Raw genomic sequence first — 17201 nt, 5'->3', positions numbered from 1 at the left:
ACAACTGTTCCTTTGTATAATCACAGCACCTACTACATGCCTGCACTCATTAGGATTGATGTCTGTTGTTATGCCAACCCATGTAAACATGAAAAAGATACATTCCTACTCCAATCCACTTGCTTCATTTTCAACTCAAAGATCTCAACCCACTCTTGTAAATCTGGTGATTATTCAAGTTTGCGTTTAGAAACATTTGTGCCATGTGACGTTCGAGTCTGATTAAGTTTTAATCGGAATACAAAACGTTAGCGGTGCTGAAAATGTCTTTATCATGTTTACATTTATAATTTATTCAGAAACATAATGCCGTTGACTTATTTACAAGCAGGTGCTGCAAATTTGCAATGCCTTTATATTTTAAAAATATTTTCAAATAATTTTGCCTCCATTTTAAAGCTGAAGGATATATCTGATTGCTCTTTGAAAGTTGCTATTGAATCTGCTCCCAGTGCGCTTTCGGACAGTGCGTTCCAGACTCTCGACAACGCGACAGTTCCAGTCAACTCGCTCTCCTAACCTCACACAAAAACAGAAATGTTGAAAATTCTTGGCCACAAAAACAAAAGTACTGAAAAGTCTCAGCAGGTCTGGCAGCACCTGTGAAGAGAGAACAGAGTTAACGGCCAGAATTTCACTGCCTCGCCCGCCCCGGGAGGCTCACGGGATGGAAATCTCCGTTGGCCTCGGGCAAGATTTTATGAGCCTCGCCTGTGCGAGGTCGTAAAATTCCGCCCAACGTTTCAAGTCTGGATGACTCTTTTGGCAGAATTTTCCCGTCCTGCCTGCCACGGGAATTGTAGCAGGTGGGTGGAGGGTGGGGAGGGGGTTGTGGTCGGGGGAGGGGACCATGCAAAGGTCTGGGCGAAATTTTCCGGTCTTGGGGCGAGCGTGGCCAGAAAATTCCGCCCTTTGTCAGACCCCTTCAAAAGAACATAAGAACTAGGAGCAGGAGTAGGCCATCTGGCCCCTCGAGCCTGTTCTGCCATTCAATTGGATCATGGCTGATCTTTTCGTGGACTCAGCTCCACTTAGCTGCCCGCTCACCATAACCCTTAATTCCTTTACTGTTCAAAGATTTTTCTATCCTTGCCTTAAAAACATTCAATGAGTTAGCCTCAACTGCTTCACTGGGCAGGGAATTCCACAGATTCACAACCCTTTGTGTGAAGAAGTTCCTTCTCAACTCAGTCCTAAATCTGCTTCCCCTTAGTTTGAGGCTATGTCCCCTAGTTCTAGTTTCACCTGCCAGTGGAAACAACTTCCCTGCTTCTATCTTATCTATTCCCTTCATAATCTTATATGTTTCCATAAGATCTCCCCTCATTCTTCTGAATTTCAATGAGTATAGCCCCAGTCTACTCAGTCACTCCTCATAAGCCAACACTCTCAACTCTGGAATCAACCTAGTGAATCTCCTCTGCACCCCCTCCAGTGCCAGTATATCCTTTCTCAAATAAGGAGACCAAAACTGTACACAGTACTCCAAGGTATGGCCTCACCAGCACCTTATACAGCTGCAATATAACCTTGCTGTTTTTAAACTCCATCCCTCTAGCAATGAAGGACAAAATTTCATTTGCCTTCTTAATTACCTGCTGCACTTGCAAACCAACTCCTTGTTATTCTTGTACAAGGACACCCAGGTCTCTCTGCACAGCAGCATGCTGCAATTTTTTACCATTTAAATAATAGTCCATTTTGCTGTTATTCCTACCAAAATGGATGACCTCACATTTGCCAACATTGTACTCCACCTGCCAGACCCTCGCCCACTCACTTAGACTATCTATATTCCTTTGCAGACTTTCAGCATCCTCTGCACACTTTACTCTGCCACTCATCTTCGTGTCATCTGCGAATTTTGACACACAACACTTGGTCTCCAACTCCAAATCATCTATGTAAATCGTAAACAATTGCGGTCCCAACACTGATCCCTGAGGCACACCACTAGTCACTGATCGCCAACCAGAAAAACACCCATTTACCCTCACTCTTTGCTTTCTGTTAGTTAACCAATCCTCTATCCATGCTAATACATTATCCGTAACACTGTGCACCTTTATCTTATGTAGCAGCCTTTGGTGCAGCACCTTGTCAAATGCCTTCTGGAAATCCACATCCACAGGTTCCCCATTGTCCACTGCGCATGTAATGTTCTCAAAGAATTCCACCAAATTAGTCAAACATGACCTTCCCTTCGTGAACCCATGTTGCGTCTTACCAATGGGACAAGTTATATCCAGATGTCTCGCTATTTCTTCCTTGATGATAGATTCAAGCATTTTCCCTACTACAGAAGTTAAGCTAACTGGCCTATAGTTACCCGCCTTTTGTCTACCTCCTTTTTAAAACAGTGGCGTCACATTTGCTGTTTTCCAATCTGTGGGAACCACCCCAGAGTCCAGCGAATTTTGGTAAATTACCACTAGTGCATTCGCCACTTCTCTCGCCGTCTCTTTTAGTACCCTGGGATGCATTCCATCAGGACCAGGAGACTTGTAAACTTTTAGCCCCATTAGTTTGTCCAACACTACCTCTTTCGTGATAATGATAATTTCTAGGTCCTCACCTCTCCACAGAGGCTGCCAGACCTGCTGAGATTTTCCAGCATGTTTTTGTTTTTGTTTCAGATTCCAGCATCAGCAGTCCTTTGCTTTTATCTCCTTACCTGGGTTAATTTGTCAGTTACCTCTACCCACTGGCTACTGACTCTGCTGCCCTCGAACTTATTGATAGAGGCATAGTGACATGACTGACAAATTTGAAATTGCATGTTTACCTGGTACTGATGCTCTTTTCTCTTTCACTGCTGCCTCCGAGCTATTTATCAAAAAACCTTTGGTTTAAAAAAAACAAGCATTCAGAAAGCAGTAGCATTGGCCTTAAACAATTCTGCACATGTATTTTATATTAGGGGTGAAGGAATGATATATGTCCCTGAATGTGGGTAGCTTTTTTGGGGGGGATATGCTTGTTTGAACATTGCTGGGGATAACTTCAAATTTAGTTGTCAAGTTAACTAGTTCAGATAGCTGCCAGTCGCCAGCAAGGTTCAGCATGAAGAAAAGCCATTTGGGTGAAAAACGCAAACCATACCAAAGATTCACCATAATAACAGCTCATGAGACACATTTTCCTCACATCTTCCCACTTGCTAATTAGCTTCAAAATGTCGTTCTCTGCTCACTAACCCTCCTAACTAGTGGAACTAATTTCTCCCTGTCCATTCTGTCAAAGCCCCTCTTCATTTCGACCGCCTCTATTAAATGTACTATTTGTGTTACTACCTTCGCAAATAGTGTTTGTGTTATTACGTTGAGATGGAATCCCTGGAGAATTGAACACTGACAAGATGCATTCGACCACTTCTCTATCCAATTGGCCCAATCAATCTTTTTCCAGGCAGCCCATCTCGAGAGAACATCCTCCCAGCAGTGGAGATTATGGAGGAGGAGAAGGAGGTTTAGTTCCAAGGAGCAATAAGCAAACCAGCCCCATGCCAACAAAAATAATAGCTTGTTGACTGTCCCCATTGTTTGCTGCTGGCCCCTTGGCCATTTTCTCCGTTTTGTTTCCTCATCTGTTAATTAGGCAATTGGACTCGTTGGCAATCTGTTCCGGGAAGCCGACACTGAGGGAATAGAAATGCGAAAGCGTTGCGTCATTAATATTTTACAAATATCTTCCTACACTTTTACCTTAGCTGTGATATTGATGAGCATGGAGCTTAGTTGCTTTTTCAAGTGATTTCTGCAGTGAAATTTCTGAATTTGCGGCCGCCATTATAAACCATCACAATCACAATGCAGTGCCCAAAGTACACAGTACGTGTGGCATACTGAATCTGGTAACTTTGTGATTTTAACATGCTCACCCTTGCTCTTCTCCTAGATCTCAGTGTTCCTCCAATTCTGGCCTCTTGTATGTTGCCGACTTTACTCTGTCCACTAGCGGCGGACATGCCATCAGCTTCCAAAGCCCTAAGTACTTAAATTCCCTCCCTAAGCCTCTCAATCTATTTCTCCTCCTTCCATACACTCCTTAAAACATATTTCTTTGACCAAGCTTTTTGTCACCTGGCTGGATATCATCTGATATGACTCGGTGCCCAGTTCTATTTGATAATCACTCCTGTGATACGTTAAAGCTGCTATATGAATGCAAGGGCGGCACGGTAGCACAGTGGTTAGCACTGCTGCCAGGGACCTGGTTCAAATCCGGCCTCGGGTCACTGTCTGTGCGGAGTTTGCATGTTCTCCCTGTGTCTGCGTGGGTTTCCTCCGGGTGCTCCAGTTTCCTCCCAAAGACCTGTGGGTTGGGTTGATTGGCCATGCTAAATTCACCCTAGTGCCAGGAGATTAGCAGGGTGAATACACGAGGTTACGGGGATAGGACTGGGTGGGATTGTGGATTGTACAGACTCGATGGGCGGAATGGCCTCCTTCTGCACTGTAGGGATTCTATTCTAAGTTGTTGATTTTGTAAATACCCTTCTAAATTAAAGTCCGGTGATATTTTTTTATTGAAGGAGCAATGTGTGACAAAGTGGAAACTCGCACAGAACCATTGAACAATTTGTAATGCGCCAGATTTACAGAACTATTTAGAAGCTATGTCATCTTATACGTCAACATATTGCAGGCTTGTAAAACTCTTTCCAGTTAGGAATCCTTGAATTGAGGGTGTTGGAAATATTTTTTAGAATCAATCATCAGACCTTTAAATTGATCAATTCTTTTCAAAGCAGATCCTACAGTGTGAATGTAACATGGAACCTTCCAAAATGATGTAAAACAAATCATTGCTAAAAAAGGATCGATTGTTGGGCACATTTAGTGCATGCAGTGGGTTGTAAACATCGTATCACACTAACCCACAACTTATAAAGCAAAGACCTCATTTGTACGTTTTTTTCTGCAGACCTCATTTGTACGTTTTTTTCTGCAGAGTCGATTTCTGTCATAAATTCCGCACAGAGCATAACCTTGAAATCTTTAATCCCCTGTTCACCACAGATAAACAATTTAATCATATTGATTACTGTGATAGCCTCACTGCACCCAGTAGATTCTTATCTTCAGGGAAAATCCAGAAACCTCTGCAAATCCTCGTAATTTAACAAGATAAAATGGCTGCAAATCAAACAACAATCAAGCAATCAAGCAACTTCTTTTTAGGCCCCAGAGGACTAATTGATTATGTAATAACTTCAAAGGCGACTCATTGTGGCTCAAAGGGTTTATTATCAATGATAAATATATATGTAGTACAAGTAAATGTCTGACAGAACTGTAATACACATCCACACTTCTCCTCCCTGGCTCCAAGCAAGGTTCGCCTCACCTCAGGACGCGCACCCGGTTGACTCGTCTTCCCTCGTAGCCTCTCCATAGGGTCCGGCTCGATCACGTGGCCCTGAGAGATTGCCCCCTTAAACGGACCACGCTCCAACACTCCTTCCCCCCACCCTCCACAAACTCCTGAGTTCACCTATAGGTGAAAACAAAGGAACACCATTAAACATAGGCATGTAAGTTACAACAGACAAAGAGCAGCACGGTGACACAGTGGTTAGCACTGCTGCCTCACAATGCCAGGGACCTGGGTTTGATTCCCGTCTTGGGTCAAGGTCTGTGTAGAGTTTGCACAAACTCCCCATGTCTGCATGGGTTTCCTCCGGGTACTCTAGTTTTCTCCCACAGACGTGCTGGTTAGGGTGCATTGGCCATGCTAAATTCTCCCTCAGTGTACCCGAACAGGTGCCAGAGTGTGGAGACGAGGAGATTTTCACAGTAACTTCACCACAGTGTAAATGTAATTCTGCTTGTGACTAATAAATAAACTTTAAAGGAATACGCAAGGAAAATCTCGTCACAAATTCAGTCGGTCAAGAGACTTCCGGACCCCTGGAGGAACGTTTCAATTCTGTGTAATATTCTTCAGGGAGTGAAGAATCTGGGCAGAAGGTTGCGAAAGGTAAACTCATCAATCCAGGGTCAAGATCCTCCTCTGTAGCTGCTGTCTCCTGAGCTGCAGAAACAGCTGGTTTCTCCGGTTCCATGTTTACAACAGGGATCCCTGTATCAACCACTGATGAACCCGAACCTACTGCAGGGGTTGCCTTGCGATCCCTTGAATCATAGAATCATAGAATCATAGAAACCCTACAGTGCAGAAGGAGGCCATTCGGCCCATCGAGTCTGCACCGACCACAATCCCACCCAGGCCCGACCCCCACATATTTTACCCGCTAATCCCAGGACTCTAAGGGGCAATTTTTTTAACCTGGCCAATCAACCTAACCCGCACATCTTTGGACTGTGGGAGGAAACCGGAGCACCCGGAGGAAACCCACGCAGACACGAGGAGAATGTGCAAACTCCACACAGACAGTGACCCGAGCCGGGAATCGAACCTGGGACCCTGGAGCTGTGATGCAGCAGTGCTAACCACTGTGCTACCATGCCGCCCATATCAGGTCCTGCTTTCTTCCTCAAATGGTCCACATGCTTCTTGACACGGCCACCTTATATTTCTATCACATAGGAGACCGGTCCTGTTCTTCCCACGATCTTTCCAGCCACCCATGTCAGTCCTGATGCAAAGTTTCTGACCAGAACTAAATCATCAAGTTTGAAAACTCAGGGGGTGATCTTACCAAAAAAATTCTAAGTGCCAAACGAGTATGAAACCAGGGGAGAATTGAACCCATTTTTTTGACCAACTCTCAGACACGATCTTATACGTTAGGGATGCCCTTTAATAAACTTTTCATCATACACTGGAAAATGGAACAGTACAATAAGATAAATGTGTATACTGTTGTACACGGGGCGGCACTGTGGCACAATGGTTAGCACTGCTGCCTCACAGCGCCAGGGACCCGGGTTCAATTCCGGCCTCAGATGACTGTCTGTGTGGAGTTTGCACATTCTCCCCGTGTCTGTGTGGGTTTCGTCCGGGTGCCCCGGTTTCCTCCCACACTCCAAAGATGTGCGGGTTAGGTTGATTAGTCAGCCTAAATTGACCCTAGTGTCAGGGGGATTAGCAGGGTAAATGTGTGGGGTTACAGGAATTGGACCTGGGTGGGATTGTGGTCGGTAGAGCCTTGATGGGCCGAATGGCCTCCTTCTGCACTGTCGGGATTCTATGATCAGGTATAGGCCCTTGTGGGCGTTGATAGTAATTAATGGAATCTTCATCCAACTCCAGCTGCTGGTAAGCGTGACTGAGATCTAACTTGGTGTATTTTAGACCCCCGGCTAACTTGGAGTAGTGGTCCTCAATTCTAGGAATGGGGTATCTGTCTACTAGAGCCACTCCATTTTCATAAAAGCAAAATACTGTGGATGCTGGAATCTGATATTAGGCCATCCAGACTCAAAATGTTGCCTCTATTCTCTCTCCACAGATGCTGTCAGATCTGCTGAGATTTTCCAGTACTTTCTGTTTCTGCTCGATTTACACTTAGTTTATAATCCCCACAAAATCTTACCAGCACGATCTGGTTTGACGATTGGCACAATGCTTGTGGCCCATTGGGAGAATTGTACAGGCTTGATAATCCCGAAATCTTTCAATGGCCCAAACTCAACTTCTACCTTATGATGAAGTGCACAGAGCATTGGGCAGGTCTGAAAACATTTAGACATTGCACCGGGATTCAGAAAAATGTTAGCTTTAGCTCCCCTTTCATAGTCCGAGCTCCTTTTGGAAAACTTCAAAATGCTTATATAACAAATCCTGAAAACCTCTGTCCCGTATGTTGAATATTTATAACCTAATTAATTTTATCTGTTGGAGACAATCACGGCCCATTCAACAAGATCTGTGACCTTCAATTACCAAGACTTGGAGCTGCACTGTTTGGTGTTTGGATGCATCTCCACATCATGGTGTTTGTAGGACATGATGACTGGTGCTAACTCTATTGTCTTCAATGTCTCCCCTGTAGAGAATATGGCTCCTAATTCACTCAAAGGTTGAAGGCCTTTTTGAAGCTACCAAAGTGCTTTCTCCCCAACAACTGCGGCTGCGGCTCCAGTGGTGACTTCCATTTTATGTAATCTGCCATTTACCATCCAGGCTATCTCTATCAGGGGCACTTTACTAAATTGCACCTGGTTTAGGGTAAACAACTCGGGTCCATTGTTGGGTTCCTCGTTCAGTTTTTTTTAAAGAAGTTAAACTAACTGTTGTGGTTTTTTTTTGCACATTCCATTCTGACTGCTTCACTCTGCATCACGCGAGTAACTGATCCTTCCTATTGTATCGGTAACAAATATAATTCCTGCACCAGCAAGCTTCCTGGAAGTGCACTTTAAAAACAATCTTCCATCCCCGGCCCTGTACTCCCTCCTCGGGCACTGCTGCATCCTCACTCGGGCTGTTCTTTGCAGCAGACCATCATAAATGGTTCACCTTATTGGGCACATCTTGTAACTTGCTTACACCCTGCTGAGGGCATTAAATTGTGTAGGACATCTCCACAGCATTTTTTTAAAGAGATTTTGGTCTCAGCCAGAAACTTCTTCTGTCGGCTGAGGCTGTTTACACCACAGACCAAATGGTCTCTCAACATTTCTCCTAAAACTGGCTGACTTCGCAGCGCTCTGCTAACCCTCGCAATCGTGGCACAAAGCCTGAGACTGTCTCCCCTGGCTCCCGGACCACTGAGCCAAACTTATACCTTGACATAATGATTGGGCTGGTTGAATATTGATTATAATGATTATACCTTGACATAATGATTGTGGGGCTTTTGCTACCAAATAAACCTGTTGGACTTTAACCTGGTGTTGTTAAACTTCTTACTGTGTTTACCCCAGTCCAACGCCGGCATCTCCACATCATAATGATTGGGCATCAGGGACTAAAATGACTTTTGACCAATTAGGCTATCTGGTCAAGAGACTTCAGCGTCAGGTGATGTTAAATTCCTCACTCGGCTGTAGGTTTGTGAGCCACAGACAGTAAGTAGTGCCACCGATCATTTTTTCCCCTCCTTTAATATCATTAGTACAAAGAAATATTTCAGCCTTTCTGACACAGTGGTTACCACTGCTGCCTCACAGCACCAGGGACCTGGGTTCAATTCCCGACTTATCATAGAATCATAGAAACCCTACAGCGCAGAAAGAGGCCATTTGGCCCATCGAGTCTGCACCGACCACAATCCCACCCAGGCCCTACCCCCATATCCCTACATATTTACCCACTAATCCGTCTAACCTACACGTCTCAGGACACTAAGGGGCAATTTTAGCATGGCCAATCAACCTAACCTGCACATCTTTGGACTGTGGAAGGAAACCGGAGCACCCGGAGGAAACCCAGGCAGACACGAGGAGAATGAGCAAACTCCACACAGACAGTGACCCAAGCCGGGAATCGAACCCAGGTCCCTGGAGCTGTGAAGCAGCAGTGCTAACCACTGTGCTACCGTGCCGCCCTTGGGTCACTGTCTGCGCGGAGTCTGCGCAACGTTCTCCCTGTGTCTGTGTGGGTTTTCTCCAGGTGCTCCAGTTTCCTCCCACAATCTAAAAGACATGCAGGTTAGGTGCATTGGCCATGCTAAATTCTCCCTCAGTGTACCCAAACAGGCACCGGAGTGTGGCGACTGGGGGATTTTCACAGTAACTTCATTGCAACGTTAATGTAAGCTTACTTGTGACACTAGTAAATAAACTTTAAAATATACTGTCCCCAGTTTTCCACTTCTGGGTCAAACAGCTCAATCTTTCCAATTAAAGACATTTTTATATGGCTTATGTACCCTGCTTCTTTGTGGTTTCAATGCTCACTCTGCCCCCACCATTGCTGCACACTCGCAACGACTGTTGGGAGTGTAGTAACTTCTAAGGCAACTCATTGTGACTTAAAGTTCTAAAAGCTTTATTACCAACAATATTTATATATAAAAACAAGGGTCTGACAGAACTGTAATACACGTCTACACTCTTCCCCTCTCTGGCTCCAAGCAAGGGACGCACACCCTTGCACCCGATTGGCTTGTCTTCCTGCGTAGACTCTCCATTGGCTGTGGCCCAATCACGTGGCCCTGAGAGATCGCCTCCTTAAAGGGACCACGCTACCACAGATTAACTGGTTGACTTCAGTAATTCTTCTGGATGTTGGAACAATTATACGATTCCTTTAAAGCAAACTACCAAAAGCATGAGGCACCATGAAGAGAAAACTGAAGCAAATGAGAGAGGCTTTGCAGAGATGTTGATGCAAAAGTAGCTTTGGCAAGTGGAACTGTGTGCTAAAGTGAACAAGCTTGCACTGGTAGAAGAACAAGCCTTTGAGGATGAGAAAACTGTTTCACCCACTTCCAGGTTGGTTTTACTGTATCTTCACACACATATGCTTTTTCTTTCCTTTGGGGAACAGTGGGGTAAGTGGTGGAAGGATTCCTGTGTTCATGACTCCTTCCGTGGCCAACAAATCCTGGTGTTGGACTCAAAATGTGCAGATGCCGGCGTTGGACTGGGATAAATACAGTAAGAAGTCTAACAACACCAGGTTAAAGTCCAACAGATTTATTTGGTAGCAAAAGCCACTAGCTTTCAGAACAGGCTGTTCCTTCGTCAGGTGGGTGGCAGTTCTGATCACAAACAGGGCACAAAGACACAAACTCAATTTACATGAATAATGATTGGAATGTATCAGAGGCCTCTGATCTCAGCCTCTGATATTCGGGTAAGCGTTCTCCAAGGCGGCCTTCACGACACACGACAGCGCAGAGTCGCTGAGCAGAGACTGATAGCCAGCTTCCACACACATGAGGACGGCCTCAACCGGGATCTTGGGTTCATGTCACACTATCTGTAACCCCCACAACTTGCCTGGATGTGCAAAATCTCACTAGCTGTCCTGTCTGGAGACAATACACATCTCTTTAACCTGTGCTTAATGCTCCCTCCACTCACATTGTCTGTACCTTTCAGACTAGATTAGCTGTAAAGACTCACATTCCAATCATTATTCATGTAAATTGAGTTTGTGTCTTTGTGCCCTGTTTGTGATCAGAACTTCCACCCACCTGACGAAGGAACAGCCTGTTCCGAAAGATAGTGGCTTTTGCTACCAAATAAACCTGTTGGACTTTAACCTGGTGTTGTTAGACTTCTTACTGTGTTGGACTCAAACCCAGAGCTTCTGGTCCACTGTGCCACAAGGCCTCCTTCCAGGTAATGTAGCAGGTACACTGTGCCCTCAAGTTTGATAACATTGACCCAGATCCATTGGAGCTAAGATGCTGTGTAACAGTAGCTAGTTATTGGAATGGATTGCAAATGGCGATGAAGCAAGGTCACTCAGCACTGACTTCAAAGAAAGCCACGGTGAGAGCAGAAAATTAACTTCTTGGATGTGAAATTGTTTGTATATTTATATAAGGGAGGAGGCGGGGGGGGGGGGGGCAGTTCCCAGAATGAAGCTACAGTATGCCATCAAGCTATCCAAGCAGCCAATCACATTAAAGAATTCTCACAAACAGCCAAGCACAAAATGGAAAGCATTAATAATAAAATTGCTTTTAAAAGATTTTGCAGCAAGCGAAATTAAAATTGAGGCATTTACATGGAGTTCAGGTTTAAGTTTAAATATCATGAATAAATTTCCAAAAAAATGAAAGATCTAGAAATTAATCATAATGATGGCATTTAACAACATTCCACAAAGATGGGCGGCACGGTGGCACAGTTGTTAGCACTGCTGCCTCACAGTGCCAGGGGGCCGGGTTCGATTCCCGGCTTGGGTCACTGTCTGTGCAGATTCTGTACGTTCTCCCCCTGTCTGCGTGGGTTTCCTCCGGGTGCTCCGGTTTCCTCCCACAGTTCCCAAACAGGCGCCGGAGTGTGGCGACTAAGGGATTCTCACAGTAACTTCATTGCAGTGTTAATATAAGCCTACTTGTGACCCTAATAAATAAACTTAAACTTAATTTTCAGGACCACATCGAATGTTCAACATTAAGTGTTAGTCCAAATTCCAAACTACACAGGAAGAACAGAATACGTGGAATTAAGAATCTACTGATGCCCATGAAACCATTGCCGATTGCCCATCTGGTTCATTGATGTCCTTTGGTGAAGGAAATCTGCAGTCCTTACCTGGTCTGGCCTACATGTGGCTCCAGAGCCACAGCAATGTGGTTGACTCTCAACTGCCCTCTAGCCAACTGGGGATGGGCAATAAATGCTGGCCAGCCAGCAACGCCCATGTCCCACAAATGAATAAATAAACATTGGAAACCTTGCAGCTAACTAATGGCTGGAAATCACTACAGCACATATACTTTCGCAGTATTACGCAGACCGTGGATGAGGCTCCGTGCCAATAACGCAAACCCAGAAAATCTGCTGAGGGGTGATCTTAAATACAGAGACCAAAAAGTTCTGAGTCCTGAGATCGATCTCTAGAATCATTCTATGGAACGTGAGCAGAGTCCTACCAGCAATTCTGCTGAATTGGCGATGAGGAGCCAAAGACCAGGGGAGTGGGTGATGGACAGGTGGTAATGGAGAGAGGCAGAGAGTTCGATACTTTAAAGGTAGTCTGCATTAACGAACTCAATCTTGAACTGAAAATGGTAGAATCAAGTGGGAGGAAGATAAAACAAACTGCGGGTAGGCGTATCTCTTAAATAATTAAGGCCGAGGAGTGGTGCAGTTTTTGCAGTTAAAAAGAAAATGCCTGCAAACTGTTGGCCTTTTTCTCCGATACTTGTCATTCTCACTTCAGAATGTGGGAGATTATATAAATGGAAAATGAAGGCTCAGAGAGTGCAACACAGCACAAAAATCAGTTGGAGAAGAATACCCGCTGTGTCTGCAAAATGAACAAAGGAACAGGATCGGGCCATTCGGCCTATCGAGACTGCTCTGCCATTTAACATGATCACGGTTGATCATCCACTTCAATGCCTTTGACCCACACTATCCCCCTAATCCCTTACATGATTGTGAATCAGAAATCTAACAATCTCAACCTTAAACATACTCAATGACTGAGCATTCACAGCCCTCTGAGTTAGAGAATTCCCAAAGATTCACAACCCTCGGTGTAAAGGAGTTTCTCCTCATTGACTTGGCTTCCCCCTTATTTTGAAATTGTGCCCCCTGGTTCTGGACTCCCTTATCAAGGAGAAACATCTTACCTGCACCTACCCTATCTATTCCTTTAAATATTTTGTACGTTTCAATGAGATCACCTCTCATCCTTCGAAACTCGACCAAATACAGGCCCAGTTTGTCCAATCTCTGTTCATAAGACAGTCCCACCATCCCCGGGACAAGTCAGGTGAACTTTCATTCCACGCTGCTATGGCAATAATATCTTTTCTGAGGTAAGGGGACCAAATCTGCACACACTACTGCAGTTGTGGTCTACCCAAGCTCCTATACAGATGAAACAAGACCTCACTACTCTTGTGATAAATAGAATCCCTGCAGTGCAGAAGGAGGCTATTCAGCCCATTGAGCCTTCACCGACAACAATCCCACCCAAGCCCTTTCCCTGTAACCACAAGTACTTACCCTGTTTATCCTGCTGACACTAGGGTCAATTTAGCATGGCCAATCAACCTAACCCGCTGATCTTTGCACTGTGGGAGGAAACCGGAGCACCCGGAGGAAACCCACGCAGACACAGGGAGAACGTGCAGACTCCAGACAGACAGTTACCCGATATAGGCTAACATTCCATTCGCCTTCCTAATCGGGGTCCAGACAAGAACAATGGCACCACATCAGTCTCAGTTCAAGGTTTAAAGAAGGTTATTTGTGATAGAGCCATCTAAAATGGAGCAAAAGAAATGATTAGTTTGTAATAAAAGCAAATTACTGCGGATGCTGGAATCTGAAATCAAAAGAGAAAATGCTGGAAAATCTCAGCAGGTCTGACAGCAGCTGTAAGGAGAGAAAAGGGCTGACGTTTCGAGTCCAGATGACCCTTTGTCAAAGCTAAAAGGCACAGAAAGTGGGAAATATTTTCCTGTTGGGTGAGGGAATGAAAGATGAGTCGTAGCCACAGAAACCAGGGGGAAAGGCTGCTAATGGCAGTCCACAGAGAGAATAAAGGGTGTGAATGGCTAAACGGCAGAGAAGCTGAAATCAGAGGGTAAATTGTGACAGGTGAAGATGTGGGGGGAGGGGTGGGAGAGAGGTAAAATTGAGAAAAGGGGGGAAATGGGGAAGCAAAGGGGGAGAAAAGGTAAGAAAAGGGGGTATAAAATAGGGGGAAAGAGTGGGGGGGGGAAAGAAAAATAAAGAGAGACAATAAAGAGAACAGTTAAAAATTAAATAAAATGAAAATAAAGGGGTCAAGGTGGGGTAGAGCTAATCATCTGAAGTTGTTGAATTTGACGTTGAGACTGGAAGGCTGTAACGTGCCGAGCTGGAAGATGAGATGCTGTTCCTCCAGTTTGCATTGAGCTTCACTGGAACATTGCAGCAGGCCAAGGACAGACATGTGGGCATGGGAGCAGGATCGTGTGTTAAAATGGCAGCAACCGGAAGGTCAGGGTCCTGATTGCGCACAAACCGAAGGTGCTCAGCAAAGTGATCACCCAGTCTACGCTTGGTCTCTCCGATACAGAGGAGACCACATTGGGAGCAGCGAAATCAATAGGCCAAATTGAAAGAGGAACAAGTGAAACACTGCTTAACCTGGAATGGATGTTTTGGACCTTGGATGGTAAACATGGAAGAGGTAAAGGGAAAGGTGTTACACCTTCTGCGATTGCAAGGGAAGATGCCATGGGTGATGGGAGAGGTGTTGGGTATTATAAAATCCCTACAGTACAGGAGGACATTTGGCCCATCAAGTCTGGACCGACCACAATCCCACACAGGCCCTACTCCCGCAATCCTTACTTACCCTGTCAATTCCCCTGACACTAGGGCCAGTTTAGCATGGCCAATCAACATAACCTGAACATCTTTGGAGGAAACCGGAGCACCTGGAGGAAGCCCACGCAGACATGGGGAGAACATGCAGACTCCGCACAGACAAGTCACTCGAAGCCAGAATTGAACCCGGGTCCCTGGCACTGTGAGGCAGCAGTGCTGGGGGACTAGCAGGGTAAATATGTGGGGCCACAGGATAGGGGCTGGGTGGGATTGTGGTCAGTGCAGACTCGATGGGCCAGATGGTCTCCTTCAGCACTGTAGGGATTCTGTGAAAAGATTGGGAACCATAGTTCTACATTATACTGCAAGGGCTGGGCTCGCAGAACAGCATTCTCTGTTGGCCTCAGGTGGGATCTTACGAGCCTCGGGCAGGCGAAGTGGTAAAATTCCGGCAAGTATCTCAGATTGCAGGTGGAAACCTGTCCTCGACGGACTATTCTTAGTCCTGAACTTTCCAGTAGTCCTTGACTGCCAATTCTGGGATTTTGTTTTTGGCAACGTTGGGAGTTGAGTGCGAAGGTTTCTGCCCACCTGGAGCTTTGATGCGGCCAATCCACTTTCTCGCAGGATGGACCTCCATGTTAAAAATGTTTCTTTCTCAAAAGGGCTTTAAAAGTGCAGATGCGACTCTCTGCCTCATCTCACCTCACCATTAGATCGTGGATCCTTTGGTGCAATGTCGAAAGCTGGAACCCGAGGGGAAATTGGGTGAAGCATTCATTTGCGAATTGTAGGCTGTTATTGGACACCATCTAGTCTGTGATGCCTGGACTCGGATAAAACACTTCCTTCAAAAAACCTAACTCTCTGGTTGTCATGTTTAACTGCTTCACTTCGATCCATCTAGAGAAGTAATAAACCACACTGAGGAAGGATTTGCCACTAAACATGAATAAATTCATTCCCAAACATTCCCATGGCCGGGTAGGGAACTATGTGGGATAAAGGACTCCTGTGCAGTTCTTACTGTTGTACCTGTTAATTCTCAGATACTTTCAACCAGTTTACTTACTCCAAGGTTTTACCCCGGTGCCCTTATTTGCAAGATGGACAAAGGACAAACACAAGTAAAGGTTCAACAAGTTTATTAATGATAACACTATTAACCCTTAAATTACCCACATAAAACAAGAGGATACCCCAGCAGATTCAAGTATACTACCCGTAAAGATGGTTTGGTTGAACTGCAGGTCCAATTTTCTGAGTCCCTCTGGTCCGTCGTCACGAAGGTGAGTCTCGATGGCCGCTTCTTCCTTCCTTCCTTCTCTGGTCAGTCTTCCGAATGGTCATGGCCATCTCCCCTGTCGAGTCTTCGCTCCTGTGTGACTTGAAGTGTGTCCCTTTATCCCCCAGCCTGCTTGCCTTTCCAGAAACTTCTCTGGCTTCTGGCCAATGAGGTCCCAGGAGGGGGTTCCAATACCCAGTGGGTTTCTTGATGTCTGCCTGACAGGACACCAGGGTCCGCCCCCCAGGTGTCCATCTCCATGTTGTTGAACTTGTTATCAGATAAGGTATCTACAGGAACTCTTGGTGCCAGAAAGTCTGGCTCGATCTGCGCTTCTAACAATAGACCGAAGCATTTCAATGAGGTGCCATGATCTCCTGCTGAGTCTCAAGTAGAGTGTAACGACCTTTGATGGGTGGTTGATGGGTCAGGCCCAGACACGTTTGTGTATTGTACAATTGGCCTGCCTGAGGTTTGACTGTGTTTGATTTCAATATGCCCAATTCTTTAATTTAGGATATCCAATTTTATCAGCCTTAAAACTAGGCCCTGTTTATATCACCACATCACACATGGCAGTTTGAGTTCATTTCTTCATCACCCTTGATGTAGCCAGACGCCAGGCTGCAGGCTGGGCCCAGACGCCAGGCTGCAGGCTGGGCCCAGACGCCAGGCTGCAGGTTGGGCCCAGATGCCACACTGCTGACCGGCCCAGACACCACACTGCGGACCGGGCCCAGACACCACACTGTGGACCGGGCCCAGCCATTCCCGTGGATGGCAGGGGTGGGCTCAAGATCACCTCCTTCATGTTCTAACAATCGAACAGAGGTCTTAGAGAACTTGTTCAGTGACAGCTCTGCTTCCTGCAATCATTCTAATTGTGCCGTGATCTTCCTGTCGTGTTCTTCAATGATCATGCCGTGGACCTAAACATCTTCCATGTGTCAGCCAGGCCTTGTTGTCGGCCATCTTGTACTTTGAAAAATCTCAGGTACTGGGATAATGCTGAAGGACAAGTAATTGAACCAGAATCTGCCAAATAGGGTGCT

The sequence above is a fragment of the Mustelus asterias genome, chromosome 11 (assembly GCF_964213995.1).
Source record: "Mustelus asterias chromosome 11, sMusAst1.hap1.1, whole genome shotgun sequence".
In the NCBI taxonomy this organism is placed as follows: domain Eukaryota; kingdom Metazoa; phylum Chordata; class Chondrichthyes; order Carcharhiniformes; family Triakidae; genus Mustelus; species Mustelus asterias.
This window is presented reverse-complemented; position numbering follows the sequence as displayed.